This window comes from Mixophyes fleayi, chromosome 2 (genome assembly GCF_038048845.1).
Source record: "Mixophyes fleayi isolate aMixFle1 chromosome 2, aMixFle1.hap1, whole genome shotgun sequence".
NCBI lineage: Eukaryota > Metazoa > Chordata > Amphibia > Anura > Limnodynastidae > Mixophyes > Mixophyes fleayi.
Genome location: NC_134403.1, coordinates 38100513 through 38116857, shown reverse-complemented (window position 1 = coordinate 38116857; position 16345 = coordinate 38100513). Strand labels below are relative to the sequence as shown.

At 36.2% G+C, this 16345-nt stretch overlaps 1 long non-coding RNA gene across 1 annotated transcript in view; it reads right to left on the bottom strand.

The window, feature by feature from the left end:
* Window positions 1–1356: 1356 nt before the first annotated feature.
* Window positions 1357–16345, bottom strand: part of LOC142140071 (uncharacterized) — a 55735-nt gene continuing 40746 nt past the window's right edge. Inside the window, exon 3 of the long non-coding RNA XR_012688285.1 lies at window positions 1357–1420. This is a non-coding gene — a long non-coding RNA (uncharacterized LOC142140071). The remainder of the gene's footprint in view (window positions 1421–16345) is intronic.

Below are 16345 nucleotides of genomic sequence, written 5' to 3'. Positions count from 1 at the left end.
GAACAGGAGAGCCTATAATGCTATGTTTTCAATGCATGTTGCCTGAAAGTTCCAACTCATAAGTAGACTTGTTAAAAATATATATGATTTCCACCGGAAAAATAAATAAGAATAATTTAAAAATGTAGGATTAGTTTTTTATTTTATACTTTTATTTCCTTACCTCTATATTATCCAAATGTAAAAGTTACAACTTTTTCACACAGAAAAAAAAAAAAATGTATTTGCATATTTGGGCTGAAAACAAAGCTTATGTTAGCTGTGACTCTACAGAAGGCAGATTGCCCATAAAAAATGTCAAGCTCTCAGCCTCTCTGCAATATTTGTTGGCAAACGATACTCAGTAAAATCATCTGTATTCCTACTGCCATATGCATTGTAAACAGTATAATAAAACAGACACGATCTTGAGCTTGCTAGAAACTACAATCTATCTAAAGCACATGGACATAAAACCATTTAATAAACGTATTGGCAAATAGCTGTGTATGTTTAGCACATGACACAGCTCGTCGCAGCATTCCCGAGGCTGATCAAGGCATCTGTTCCATACCCCGATTTCCTTCACATAAAAACATTTGGTGTATTTCACGGAAAAGCTCCACTGGCAAAATAGTAGCCAATTCATATTCAAGATGATCAATAGTCTGTTGAGGACTGGTGAGAAATTGGGCTGTGGAATTTCTAAAGAGCTTTGTAAGAGCTTTGAAATATAAATACACAAATTCATTCATTCAACTCACAGTCCTACGGGGTATTCTACAAAGGGGGAGAAATTGAACTTATACTTTATATTGCCATTGTGATTGTCTTCATCTCTACTCAATATTCTATAACCTTATACGCGACACATTTTATGTAAATTAGTAAGAGTGGGTGTTAATTAGTTAATGCCGCAAAAAAACATCAGTTTTATAGCATATATATAATGTAGTTACGTTTTATGTTTTTTTTCCCATTTGAACCAGCACTCCAAAATATAAAATATTCTGACATTATAAAATCATTATAAATACATTTATTTTGTTAAGAAAGCCTGGAAAACGACACAATTTTCAAGAATAAAAAAATAGATAAGGTCTTTTTAACATCCTAAATATTGTATTATATTTCATAGAATAGGTTATAAACTTGTCCATCAAAAATATTTCTTTTAAAAAACTTCCAGATTTGGCCCCTTTTATAGATTAACCCCTATAGTGTTTTTTTTTTGTCCTACATTTTATAATTTACTCTTTAATATTTATCAGTTATAGGTTGTATTATATCCATTTGTGTATACTGTGTAAATGTGAATATGTTGATTGCATTGACAAATTTAAGTCAATATTAGTAATACATGGGTGATGATGAACTGTTCATACTTCATGTGTGGATAGAGGTCCCATTCATGTATTGAAGATCTCTCCAAACGTGAGACCTAATAAAGGTGATTCAATATATGGTTAAGATAATGTACACATACGAGTACCGTAAAATAGGAACTGAAAAGTAGTTGATAAATAGGATGGAAGGTTTGCTACTTGGACAAGACAAATATCAATACATTTCATCCAATAAACTCAAGAAAAAGATATATGAAAATAAAAGAATTGAAAAAGCAAAAACTTTCATGTGAAAATTATAGAAACGTGGAGGAAAATACATACAAGCTAGGCTTGTTACAGTCCTTACTAAAAATCCAAAATCTAAGATTTGTTTCTCAATTCCAGGAGCTGATTACTGAGTGATAATGTTTCTTACTCATAAGTGAAAAGAGTCAGAAATGCGTTAGCGTTCTACTTCGTGAAGACGAAAACTAATGTACACTTGGGTAGATTTGGCTACACCTACAATAGAAGCAGAGGTGGAACTAGCAAGTTGTGGGCCCCGGTACAGGGAAATGGGGAGGAGGGAACTGGGGCCCACAGCTAGCAAGTTCCGACCCTCTGCATCTGCCATACAGTGGGCCCCATTATCTCCATGGGCCCCTGTGCACCGCACCTGCAGCACCAACGGTAGTTCCACCACTGTATATTAGTATTGTACAAAAAGAGATATAAAGCAATGTCCAAGCCAGGTCAATGGAGGAAAAGTTTCCTTACTGGAATGCTGTAGGATATGACTGTTTAAGCACACATAGCTGTGGTAGTGATGAGGATATCGATCAGGCTTGATGTAAAATCTGCAGTGATCTGAAACATGGTGCATTGTCTTAAATTGGATTGTCTTCCATGAGCCACTGTCCTAGCTGAGTTTTTCATGTGAACGTTGTTACCTCACTCTGCTTATACCCCCAGGGTCTCAGTTGGCTTTGAACCATTTGGTCTTGTATTTCTTTATTACATAGTAAGGGTTTTACAATTTCTATTAAACATAACGATAATTGCACTAAGCTCTGATCTAGTTCCCTTTTCTTTGTTATATATGTTGTCTTATATCCTAAAAATACACATCAATTAACTGTTCCTGCCATTCAAAATGTAGTTCGACATAAGTGGGACGTTGGTGGAAAATTAAGGTGCCTGTAGACCACCACTAGCAAACATAGGGCCTGAGTCATAAAGGAGAGTAAGGCAAAAAAAAGCAGTAGATGTTCTCCGGGACAAATCATGTTACAATGCAAGGTGTCCAAATTAGTTTATTATTTTGCACATAAGTTAAACACTGGCTGTTTTTTCATGTAGCATACAAATACTTGATAGCTTTATTTTACACTGAAATTCAAAGTTGATCTAGGACATGCCCTACCCCAACTATAAATCTGTCCCCACATTTTAAATTTACCTCCCCCTCCAGTGCAACATGGTTTTGCCCAGAGGCAAAGTTACTCCTCTTTTTATGCTTTGCTTTCCTTAATGACTCAGGCTCATAGACTCTAAATCTGCCTTTGTATTTATAACAGGGGAAACAAGCATTTGCCAAAAGTATTGTGTTAGAATATTGCATATTTAGATGGCATAATGTTTTATATACAAGAGAACTTGTTTCCCATATTTGGGCGAGAGGGTGAGGTTTATGCCTCCCCCTCACCCAACACTAATATTTGGGTGGGGGACTTTCACCTGGAAGCCTATTTGCTTAACACAGCAAGGTCCTGATACTTACTTTGAGGATGTCTTTTGGACAGCTTCTGTACAGCTGCAGGAGAACCAAAAGCAAATGGTGAAGGTCTCAGAGGAAGGTCCCCCTCTAAGAGATGTGAAGGGGGAGTTTGTATACAGCCCCTTCACATGTGAAAAGCCCCTATTTGTTCCAATATTCTTTATTACAATTCACTTACAACAAAGTGCCCAGGAATCTAATTGTAAGAACCATACAAACTGATTTTGCTTTTCATTCTTTTCTTGCTCTCATGCTGTCACTAATATTGATAATCCAAGAGCAGCTGTGGGGCATTTATGTAGTAATAGAGAAATTCCTTTTTTATTTGACAATTGCAATAAACAGAATTCAAGATTATTACTTGTATCTATTTTACTGCTTATTTATCCGTGGTCTAACCTGTTATAAAGTGATACATATGGTGAAGAATGATGTTTACATGCAGTAGTTTACAAGTTTGAAGAATATTTGAATAAGAATTATTGTACATTCTAAGTGGACAGTAATGAGACATTCTCAGGTGATTAAAGTGGCCCTATCACCTACACAATCAGGAGATTTTCAAACCAATTATTTAGAAAACGTGCATTTAATGTATTGTTGTGGTGACATAGTCCATTTTAGGTTCACTAATTTACATCTCCATATTATGTTCAATCAGAAGTGCAGGGCAGGTAAGAAATATTAAAGAACTTCATCTCATTTTTTATTGATCAACCCCCACAAATCTATTGATAACATTGAACAGCTGTTGGTTTGTCCAATCAGCAAAAGCAAAAGATCTACATTGGGAATAGTAGTCAATTATTGTCAAGCCTGGAGAACCTACATTAACAGAGTCAGAGAGTTTCTCGAGCGTGTGGGAAGTTCTGAACTTCAAAAACCCTGTTCCCAGTTAGATGCAGAGAGATGACGATAGCTACAAAATTACATATGAGTGGAGGTCTTCTTTAAGTATTAATGAATGTGTGGATCACTCATGTACTGCCAAGAGCATGCTCACTGTGTTACATCACTAAACTGTATGAAGTCTTACAGCATAACCTACTATTTTAAAATACAGCTGATTGGGTCTGAATGATCACATGAGATTATACAGCTTAAAGGATGAGCAACAGCAGCTACCTATGAAGCTGTATTGTTCTATATAGTTCCTGAGATCATTCTTCAATCATGTAGTTCCTGAGAATATCATCCATCATTAGCGCAAGATTACCTATAAAATAAAGTAAGCAATCTCTGTTTTATTTTTCTAGATTAATCTGGGTAAAAAAATTACAAAAATAACACTAATATCAACTTTGATTGTATACATCTAGGACATGGGTGATTCTAATTCCTATACAGCAGGTGTTTGAATTCTAGGAAAATATACAATAAAAGTGAAATATTTACAAGGTTTTAAATCTTCAATCACAGCTAGGACACACAGCAGGTCTATGTATGTGAGAAAGCAGTGCATACGTACAGTTACGTAGTTATTTTGATTGAAAACCACATAGATCTATGAAGTTCAACTGTTCACCATTAAAATAGTCTTCAACATGATGTTGCTTTCTAAAGTCCAAGGGGGACAATTTATGAAGCTGCGGGTTTGGAAAAGTGGAGATGTTGCCTATAGCAACCAATCAGATTCTAGTTATCATTTATTTAGTACATTCTACAAAATGACAGCTAGAATCTGATTGGTTGCTATAGGTAAAATTTCCACTTTTTCAAGCCTGCAGCTTGATAAATTTACCCCTAAGTGATGATCTGCTGTTTTTCCTAGAAGAATCGCTAGTAACTGGTTTGCAGATCTTAACTCTGAGTATTTAGTGTGAACTATGCTTTACACGAAAAATCTTAGCTCAGTTAAAAAAATAACTAAAGGACCATTAATATAATGTTTTTTCTTTTGTTTATTACAATCATTATTTTATATTTTTTCTCCAAATGTGTTATTACATTGCAATTTTTTTATTGGACTAACAAAACTATGTGTTTAGAAGGGTGCTAATGCAGCCTAACACTCTAAAACACTGAGATATCCCATCCACCTTTCATCATCATCATCATCATCACCATTTATTTATATATCGCCACTGATTCCGCAGCGCTGTACAGAGAACTCACTCATATCAGTCCCTGCCCCATTGGAGCTTACAGTCTAAATTCCATAACATACACACATACAGACAGAGAGAGAGAGACTAGGGTCAATTTTGATAGCAGCCAATTAACCTACCAGTATGTTTTTGGAGTGTGGGAGGAAACTGGAGCACCTGGAGGAAACCCACGCAAACACAGGGAGAACATACAAACTCCACACAGATAAGGTCATGGTTGGGAATTGAACTCATGACCCCAGCGCTGTGAGGCAGAAGTGCTAACCACTTAGCCACCGTGCTGCCCCTTTAGCCACCTTTCAAATAGTCCAGAAGTGCTAGTGAATGAAGGGTGACAATTCTATTTTAAAAAAAAAAAAAAAAAAATATTTAAAGATGTACAACCCCTTTAAATCTTATTTACAGCAAAACAAATATTCAGTGGATAAATTGTTCATCTGATCCAAATAGAGAATGTGGGACTACTCAAAGTTTGCCCTGGAGTTCCGTAAAAGACCTACAAGTCCATCGGGTTGTTCATTGCATCTTCAGATACCTGAAAATGGGGTCTTGTTTGTAAGTGAATCCAATTTTATATCAAATGGCTATCAAAAAAGGAGGCAGGTGGGACTTGAGAATGCAGGTTTAAATCCCAGTCTTTCCTACTCTTGGAACAAACATATTTTACTTGTGTCCATGACCCTGAAGGCAGCAGTTTCTCCTTATTGGAAAAAAATCTTATTAGAAATAATAAAAAAAAAACTTTCATTAAGACAATTGGTCAAAACAATCAGTTTTGGCATTCTGAGAGATGATTATTTGCTTGTAATGTAAATAAGAAACATACTATACAAAAGCATCTATAGGATTGCGAAATATCCCTATATAATACACAAGTGATGCTAATATATCAGTAAACACCTGTACATATCTGTATAAATGGTGAGTTCTGATGTCATCATTCATGGCTTCATATGATTTAGTGACATGTCCACAAAAATATTCACTGTCCAGTTTTATTTTTGTAAGATGATATTGGTTCTACTCCCACATTCTGCAAGGATTTTAATTCTCATTTCAATGAACTAGAGAGATTAGCATTAGAAGAGATACAGCCATGTTGGAAAAAGCCACATTGGAGAAATATCTAGAAGATGGACGTATGCCACAAGCTCTACATATAATACAAAATTTGTTTACATATATCCCTTTCCATTCTTTTATATATACAATATATATATATATATATATATATATATATATATATATATACACACACACACACACACACACACACACACTAATCGTGCCACCGACATGGCTCTGACCTGTCGAGGCATGGACTCCAGAAGAATTCTAAAGTTGCCCTGTGGTATCTGGGACCAAGACATTAGCAGCAGATCCTTTAAGTCCTATATGTTGTCCTTCATGGTTCAGACTTAGGACTTGTTTTTCCAATACATCCCACAGATATTCCATCAGATTGAGATCTGGGGAATTCGGAGGCCATGTCAACACCTTAAACTCCTTGTCATGGTCCTCAGACCATTTCTGAACAATTTTTGCAGTGTGACAGGTAAATGATGCACATGCACCCAGCCATCCACATGATGTAAAAGAAAACATGTGTCATGATTTGCCTCAGGCTGCAGTTCAGTATCTTCTCGCTATAGGCTCACTGCCCTTGTTTTATCCTTCCTGGATCTTAAGCACCTGTGTCTGGCCTTTAAGAGACTGCCTTTCCCAGCAATCTGAGCTAGCTCATTAATTCTCTTTGCTGCTGCTGGTCTCTCTGTGAACCTCCTGTTTGAATCTCGCCTTGCATCCTGCTATTTGACTCCTGCTTTGTTCTTACATTTTGCACATCCTCTTGTGACCTAGATTCTGACTTTGTTTGACCTTGCTCCTGCTTACTCCCTGGGTATATTGTGAGTCTCTCGACTTCTGACCCCTTACTTGCCTGACCCTCCTTTTGCTTGATCCAGTGCCTCATGCCTCCTGGTTAAACCTGGTAATCCAGCCTCCTTGTGACTGCACTTCATCTGTTATACCTGAACACCAGTATTTCCTGCTCTTGTGGCTAAACCTGGTAATCCTGCCTCCTGCAAATCATTTGTTAAACCTGGACAACAGTCCTGCCTGCTCCAACTTCCCAGCTAATCTAGTTATCCTGATACCTGTATCTGTATTTCAACCATTGTGTATCCAGCAAGTAAAGTTTCTAAGCTAAACCTGGTAATCCTGCTGTCTTGTACCTGTTGCTTCTATGCACTATGCTTACCATTGACTGTACCTATTTATTATCTGTGTGATCCATGCTCTTAATAAAGACATTCTGTTTTTATTACCACAACTCTCTGTAGTATATATACTAGGAACCCTGACAACATGATTCATCAGACCAGGCCACCATCTCTCATTGTTCCATGATCCAGTTCTGGTGCTCACATGCCTATTGTAGGAACTTTCGGCAGTGGACAGGGGTCAGCAAGGGTACTCTGACGGGTCTGCAGCTACGCAACCCCAAACGCAGCAAGCTACGATGCACTGTGTGTTCTGACACCTTTCTATTAAGGTCAGCATTAACTTTTTCAGCAACTTTTCCTTCTGTGGGATTGGACCAGGCAGGCTAGCCTTCGCTCCCCATGCACATCAATGAGCCTTGGGTGCCTATGACCCTATTGCCAGTTCATTGGTTGTCCTTTCTTGGACAACTTTTGGTAGTTACTAATTATTGCATACTGGGAACATCCCACAAGATCTGCCATTTTGGAGATGCTTTGACAACTAGCCATCAGAAGTTGCCATTATTTCCTGCTTCCAATACATCAACTTCAAGAACTGACTGTTCACTTGCTGTCTTATATATACCACCCTCTGACAGGTGCCATTGAGATAATAATGTTATTCACTTCACTTGTCAGTGGTTTTAATGCTGTGCTTTGATATTCAGAACAGGACCCATCCACCAGGGAAAGGTACAGACAGGGTTAAGGATCCTGCTGTTCCCTTGCGGAAGCATTTTACCCACAGGTGTACAATATGGGTATGATTGCTGAGGTGTGTTTGTTAGGAATAAAATATTTTTTGGATCTGGTGGGTGGGGCTTCTGGTGGGTGGGTGTATATCGATTCTTTATTTATATTAAAGGTGGCGGCCATTTTGCGCATGCGCATTGATGCACGTGCACTAGTGTTTGTGACCATAGCTTAAAATTCATTCTGATTTGTTTTTCATGATGAGTCTACAAAGTATTGGCTTTGCTAGCGATCTCATCAGCTTAACTGAATTTCACATTTTTTATCGTGTATACCCACGGATAATCCAAATTAAAATACATATTATACTTGGTGACCATATTGGATTTGGGCAGCCATATTAGTTTTAAGCAACATATCCCTTAATTTGCTAGGGGATCACATTAAGGTGGAGTTTATCATAAAGGATAAATAAATAATAAGCAAATATATTGTATATAAACAGAGGTGGTGTGACCATATAATCACCAAAAGGGTGTTAATAATCCTAATCCATAGGAATTAATATACAGTTAAATAAACATATCATGTTCAAACCATATACATTTCATAAAACATATTCCTCCCAAAATAGAATGCATAAAACTATTAAAATCCAAAATGCGCTTAATATCCAGAATAAAAGCAGCAAGTATAAAAACAATTCTTTAAGTCACTTATAATTGTAAAACATTAAAAAGACACTATTATAAATATTGTGTATATATAGATGTAAATATTAATATTCCCTTATGATAAGTAAAAACAGTTTTGCTGTATCCAGAAGACATGAATTGGAACCAATAAACATAAAAAAGAAGATCATTAAATAAATATGAGACCTTTAAAAATCAGCATATCCCTCGTTAAAACCAAGAGGGGTTAAGGTATTGAGTTGAAAAATCCAGTACATTTCTCTTTGGGATAATTTTGTCTGTATATCACCTTCCCCCCCCTCTTGGTCCCAATGTCACATGTTCTATTACTTTAAAAGTGATAAAATTAAGATCAGAGTTTCATTTCTGAGCAAAATGCTTGGAAACTGAGTGCATCTTTACCTTATATTTTATGGACCGGATGTGTTCCTGAATCCTCAGTTTCGGTGGGCGTTTTGTCTTCCCCACATATTTGTATCTACAGGTACATTCTAGTAGATACACCACTGGGGAAGTTTGGCAGTTCATGAACTGTTTAATATTATATTTTTTGCTACTGTCCAAATTATAGAAGGACTTCCTATCCAAACTCATGTATCTGCAAACATTACAATGGTTGCATTTGTTAAACCCACTCAAATCTTATTTTATTGCCCTTCCTGTGTGTATCTGGTACCATATTTGGGGCCAAGACATCTTTAAGATTTCTGTTCTTCCTAAAAACAATTTCTGTCTTTTCTGGTATAATACTTGCCAACACTGGGTCAATCCTTAAAATCTCCCAATATTTGGCAATAGTAGATTCTTTGTTCACAGCAGTTATAATTCATGATAAGCAGGATGCTAGCCTTAAGTTTCTCTTTTTTGTGCATTGTAACAAGTCAGACCTGTTAACCCCATAAATTCTTGTTTTAGCACCTGTAATTTATTTTCAGGGTACCCTCTTTTTCTAAACCGTTCAGAGTTTGTGGACAGCTGCTCATTACATTGAGAATCATTGCTACAATTTCTCTTTAATACGGTGAAACTAATAAAACGGAAAATTACTTTTCCACCTCTGAATGTGTTCACTGTCATAGTGAAGTAACTGTTAGTGTCTACTGTTTTTATTTAGTTCTTTGATTCCACTCTACCCCCCCCTCGCTTTCCCCTTCTTCTGAAAGCCTGCTGTTCATTGACGATGCTATTTGCATATTCTCTTTTATGTGTTTTCGATTGCCCACTTTCTCGTGTGGGTTTGGGGCCAGTGATAAAAAATTATTGCTAGTGCTGGCATCAATCCCTTCTAATGCTGAGAATCTTTTTCTAAATCTATTTTTAAATAATGTTTGTTCTCGATGGGAGCTTTTCTTTACTATACGGCTACATCTTATTATGTTGCATTGCATTCCATAGGGCATATTCAATTGTTGGCGGAAATGACGAAAATCTCGAGCTCCGCGCACTCTTATCGTTATTACGGTAATAGTGCGTGTAAATACCATTATTACGGTAATAGTGCGCGTAAATACCGTTATTACAGTAATAGTGCGCGTAAATACCATTATTACGGTAATAGTGCGCATAAATACCATTATTATGGTAATAGTGCGCGTAAATTCCATTATTACGGTAATAGTGCGCGTAAATACCGTTATTACGGTAGTTTTCTTCCTGGATTTCAGCTCGAGGCTCAGGGAGCTGCAAGCTGAAATACGGCTTACTACTACCGTAATAACGGTAATAGTTTTAACGCCGCGGGAATTCAACAATTGAATATGACCCCATGAGTTAATTGATCTATTTGAGTATGTATTGTATTTACTGATCCCATTGACTTTAGATTTCTTACACTGTTTCTACTCTATTTTTTAATTTATATTATTATTTTACTTGTTCATTGATAACATAGCCCTCCATATCTCTATATGGTGCTAGTAATTTATGCTTGCTCTATTTCTCCTCTACAATTTCTTGAAAACACTTTTTCTCTTCATGAATGATCAACTTCATATATATATATATATATATATATATATATATATATGTATATGAGAGAGATGGAGAGTTAAATTTGCAGTTGGCGCTTCTATCAGTATCTCTCCATTATCCACGTTAAACTAGTATAGTCAATTCTTACTTGCTGGTTGGGATCACATAACACCAGATAGGGAGTTATGCTCTATTTTGATGCAAGCTGAGTAGAGTTAGAAAGTCGTTAGAGTTGTTACTCGAAAAGCTATGTAACTTTAAACATAGAAAGAAAAACTCATACAATATTATTCACAGAATAGAAATCATTGTAGTGATACAATTTCCACAATGTTTTCTCAAACTATAAAAAAAATGTGCATTGTACCCCTTTGGGGAATTCTAGGTACTTTATTTTGCCTACATGAAACAAAAAGTAGGTAGAAGCTTTTAAAGTTGCACTCTGTAAATCTAGGTCACTCCTATCTGCATTAATGAAAAAGATTCGGAACACATTATTATTTTAAGTAATATTTTCATACTGTACTCTGACATTCCTTTCAAGATTTCCAATTATTTGCAAGATTTTCCTGAAATTATGCATTTAGTGTTTTGTATGTATGCCAGCGCAGACTCATTTTAATAAGCTGGTACCAGTTACATAAATATGTATGCAGTGTAAATGTATGACTCAGTCTGCTAGCACTTACAGGGCTATAAATATGGCTATAAGACCACTATATTCTACTTCATAAGAATATGTTTGTTGACACCCTTAACACACAAAATAACTGGGCTATGCTTTGTTTTTCATTGCCAACTCATTACTTAGCGTTTTGTTTTTCCCATGAAATAAAGGTTATGGGAATGTTATTCTCGCAGACAGAATTATTGTAATGTATTTTAATGATATTTAATTTTTTTGTATAGTTTTGGATTATGGAAATTTTATTTATTTTGATGGAGATCATTTATGAAATGGTAAATACCACTGGCTTGCACAGGTGCGCATCGATGTTCAGCCCATCAAGGGTCATGACTACTCTCTGAACTCAGGAGCAGCTTCTGCAAAGTAAGAGTTCACCTGGATATGTAGAGATAAAGGTTAGTTTCTTGAAATGAGTGTGGTATCAACCAAAATGAGCAGTTTGGGAGTACAGGGGAGTAGTTTTGGCAGTCAGAGCTGTGGGTATGTGTGTCTAACTTTTCCAATCAGTAATGTTGGCAGTTATGAATTCACTAGGAAATAGGAGCATCACTAATCAGGCTTTCAATTCACTAAGAACTAGTGACAACAACGAGGAATGAGACAGTATGCCACAGTAGTGTCAAGAACTCCTACTGAACATTGCTTATTTTTCACAAACTGGTTGCTGTAATAATTGAGAGATATCTGGAAGAAGACTGGCCATGCTCAAAGGTAGAAAGTGGTTGTTTCCAAAAAAAGCTATCACGGTACTGGTTGCTCCCAGAAGAGAACCACTTGGATGGGGTAAGCTATCAGATACACACAACGACTGGACGAGATGCTTAGTCTTGAGGTTTGGACAAAGCTGAAGTCAATAGATTAGAGAAAGTAAAATGTGAGGGACAGACCTGAAGTCAATAAATAGGCAAACAAAACAAGACTCTTGAACCACCAACAGAAATCCGAAATTCCAACTTGGCTCATGCAAAGAGTGGTAGGAGTGAGGGCCTTATAAAGGCTGGATACAGGTGAGGTCTCTTAGCACTAACTGACTTTACCTTTAGCAACCTGCTATTGCAGTAAGTGAAAAATAATGTGCAGTTGTCAGTGTTGATGGTTTACTGTCACCTGTCATCTGTAGTTGGCATTGCGGTGGATCTTCACAAAAGCCCTATATTTTGACATAACTTTTAAAGAATTTACACATAAAGCTTTTAGGAAATAGTGACCTGATTGACAGTATAAAATCATTTCAAAATGCAAAAAAGCAGTACATCAGGGCATATATGAAGATCACATTTTCAGAGCAAAAAAATTCATAAAAAGAATTAAGATAAAATACAAAATAAAATAAAAGAAAGCTTTCCACCGTGCCGATAAACGGGAAGGATTTGTATCCTAAATACATCTAAGTAAAGATAAAGAAACAAGTAAGATAAAGAAGCAACTCGAATCCTGAATTACCCAATTACATACTTATCTGATAATTAAATAGCCTTCTTATTCATTTGTACTAAATTTATTTTACCTAAATTTCCTTAAAAATCGATTCTAACTTTTATTGACAGTATGCAGATGTGGCAATGGCTAACTCAGCTGCACAGAGCCTCGTAAATTTTATGTTGAGATTTTGGGTGATTAAGCCTTTTTGAAAAAATAATATTTATCATGAATCATTATACTTTTGACCCAGATATATCGATGATGTGTTGTTTAATTGAAGGAAGAGACTTCATAAATTATTTGAATAATAATCCCTATCACCTTTCATTTACTTATATGGCCAACATAGATACAATATCCTTTCTGCATCTAAATATAATTATGACAATTATAATACATGATAATGTTAATTATAAGAAATATTATTTATTAGTATTATTAGTAGTAGTAGTATTATCTTTTATTACAAGGCACCACAAAAGGTCTGCAGAGCCATACAGAAACAGTGTACGGCATACAGGGCAAAACCAAAAAGTGCAATTAAATTTTCAACCCAGTTGAGAAGAGGTCCACTGGGCAATGAGGTTTGAGTGAATTCTTCAGTACTTTAGAAACTATAAAGGGGAAGGAGGAGGTGTGATGAACATACCAAAGCAAGCTGAACCTGTGCCCAGGAGTGAGGGCGCAGTTAACAGGATCAGAGCCTGTGATTGAGATGCAAAGGCAGGGGAGAAAAGGATAACAAGGGCAGGGGCCTAGTATCAAGGCACAAAAATGAGACTGGGATGCTGAAGGCAGTGGTGACAGGAGGAGGAGGACACAAGGCTAAGAGCTCTTCAGAGCTTACAATCTAAAGGGAAACACAAAAGAGGGTTGACAGGGAGAGGGGACTATGAATAGTGAAGAAGGATCGAAAAGAGGTGCATTAAGGATGGGAGAGAGGAAGTTAGGCAAAGGAAGGGTAGGCTTTCTTGAACAGGTGGATATTGAGGGATAATACTCATTTCATCCCTATTGATCTTAACACCTACATTCCTACAGACACTGAACAAATTAGTTTTGTCTCAGAATTTCATAAATATTACAAAATTAGTGAATTCATTATTAAAAAGTATTGGAGTATATTGATCCATGATCCAATATTATGGAGACTTCCAGAAAAAAACTCAAATATTATATGTTCAACAGCCAAGAATCTAAAACTGAGAATAGCTCAATCTGAAACATTAGCTAATATGACTATGGAGAATCACTGGAGTACTTGCAAATCATTTAGTATGTGCGGTTTTTATAATTTTAATAATATTTTGTTAATCTCCTCTGCTAAAGGAAACATTTCATGGATATTGGATACAAGATTTATAGCATATCTATTATCCTGTCCATGTCATGTTTAATATATAGGGAGAACTCTATGTCCTTTAAAACATATGGACAGCAGAGGTACAACACGAAGAAGTCTACTACACCTGAATTAGCAAGACATTTCATCCAGTTTCTTTAGTACAACCCAAAGTTTTTTTAAAGTGTCAGGATATTAAAGCTGTTCATCTGGGACACAGAGGACACAGTGAAGGAAATTACTTAAGTGTGGCCCGTTTGGATTTTCAACCTGCGCACTGTAACTCCAAAATGATTCAATGATTGTTACAATATTAATGATTTCTTAAGAAGTGTAATTTAATTCTGAAAATACAGCCTCTTGTAATGATTATTTATCTTAATTGGTTTATGCATGCCTGTAGTATAAACACACATATTATATATATATATATATATATATATATATATATATATATCTTGTGGCAAGAGCCCGCTACTGCAGAAGCACACGCGAACAACAACTTTCTTTTTATGGTGCTTGTCAGGATGGTAAATGTTTGACACCGTATACTTGTACAGCAATCATGGAGACCCTAAACACTAGCTATACATAGTCCAGCTCTCTCTCAGGACCAGCCAGCTCACCCAGCATTGGTCTCTCTGAACAAATGAAACAAACAAGCTTTTATACATGATGCTCCTCCCCCAGCCTTAGCTTGATGGACAGGTGACACACCCACCTTCTCTTTAAAAGAAAACACCCATCACTGCCTCTGTTTGCACAACCAGACATGCCCTGTCTGTTTGCTGAGAGGAAGGATTTCAGATCATGTAAGTTTAACCAAATTTAAACTAATGCTTTTCATACATAAGTCTTCACTCTAGGTGCATTACTGCACAAATGTTTTATTCTACTTCCCTGCTTTCTCTGTATATTGCCAGCTAAATGCCTCCTTTTGTTACAATATATATATATATATATATAATATATAAATGCTTAGTGGCGTCTGTGTGTGTGTGAAAAAAAAAACCCAAGTTGCAGCGCCACCTGCTGGGCAGAGTTATACACTGACCTACTAAATTCTTAGTGTGTGTGGGAAAAAAATTTCAAAAAGGGCTGAAATTTGGTAGGGCTCAAACTCATTTTCGTGAGGTAATTTTACCTCATGAACACACATGTGTAGAGGCGTGCGTTAGTGTGTGTGTGTGGGAAAAACTATTTTCTCAGAAAGGGCTCATCCAATTGACCTGAAATTTGGTATACTGGCATTATTTGCCAAAAAATTAGAATAGTCAAGTCAGTTAACTTCCATCATCCCCCCTTCCCCCCGTGGGAGGGGTAGTAAAGGCTAAATTTAAGAGTTATAGGGTCAAACTCATTTTCGTGAGGTAATTTTACCTCATGAACACACATTAAAAAGGGCGCTTGCATCGGGAAGTAACGATCTTCCCCTGAGGAGGCCTGGGCTAGGCCCAAATGCATGACAAGAACCTTTTTAAGACCTTAAGTATCTTGATTTGACTAGAATGCATGAGTATCATGCACAGGTTAACTTGTATATATATATATATATATATATATATATATATATATATATATATATATAGATATCTGGGAATACCGTTGTTGGTGCATACCAGGGGTCTGCTAATGTTCTCCCATCTGGAGGATTGGCTAATTGTATATTGATGCCATATACTACAGGTGTTATTTAAGTGCAATGTTATCCCATTTAGTTTTTACTATTAAAAATAGATTGCATAGAGCTTGTATTTTTTTCTTGACAGTGGATTCTGACTGTATCAATTAATTATAATTACTTTGGAGACTTTGCCTAATAAATCATAAAATCAGTCTCTTCTATATTTTGTAATATAGTGAATTATATAAGAGCATTTTGAATTTATTCCCCAATCTGTAATGTTACAGGTTTATTTTCTCTTTCCATATTTAGGGTCATCATAAAAAACAAATTACACAAAGACACAGGATATAATGTAGAATTCCATTTGTGTATGAACAACGATCCATCTGCACACGCGTGTTTCCATGTCTGTATCTTAAGTTACATGCAACTCTTGCTAAATAGCTTTGTC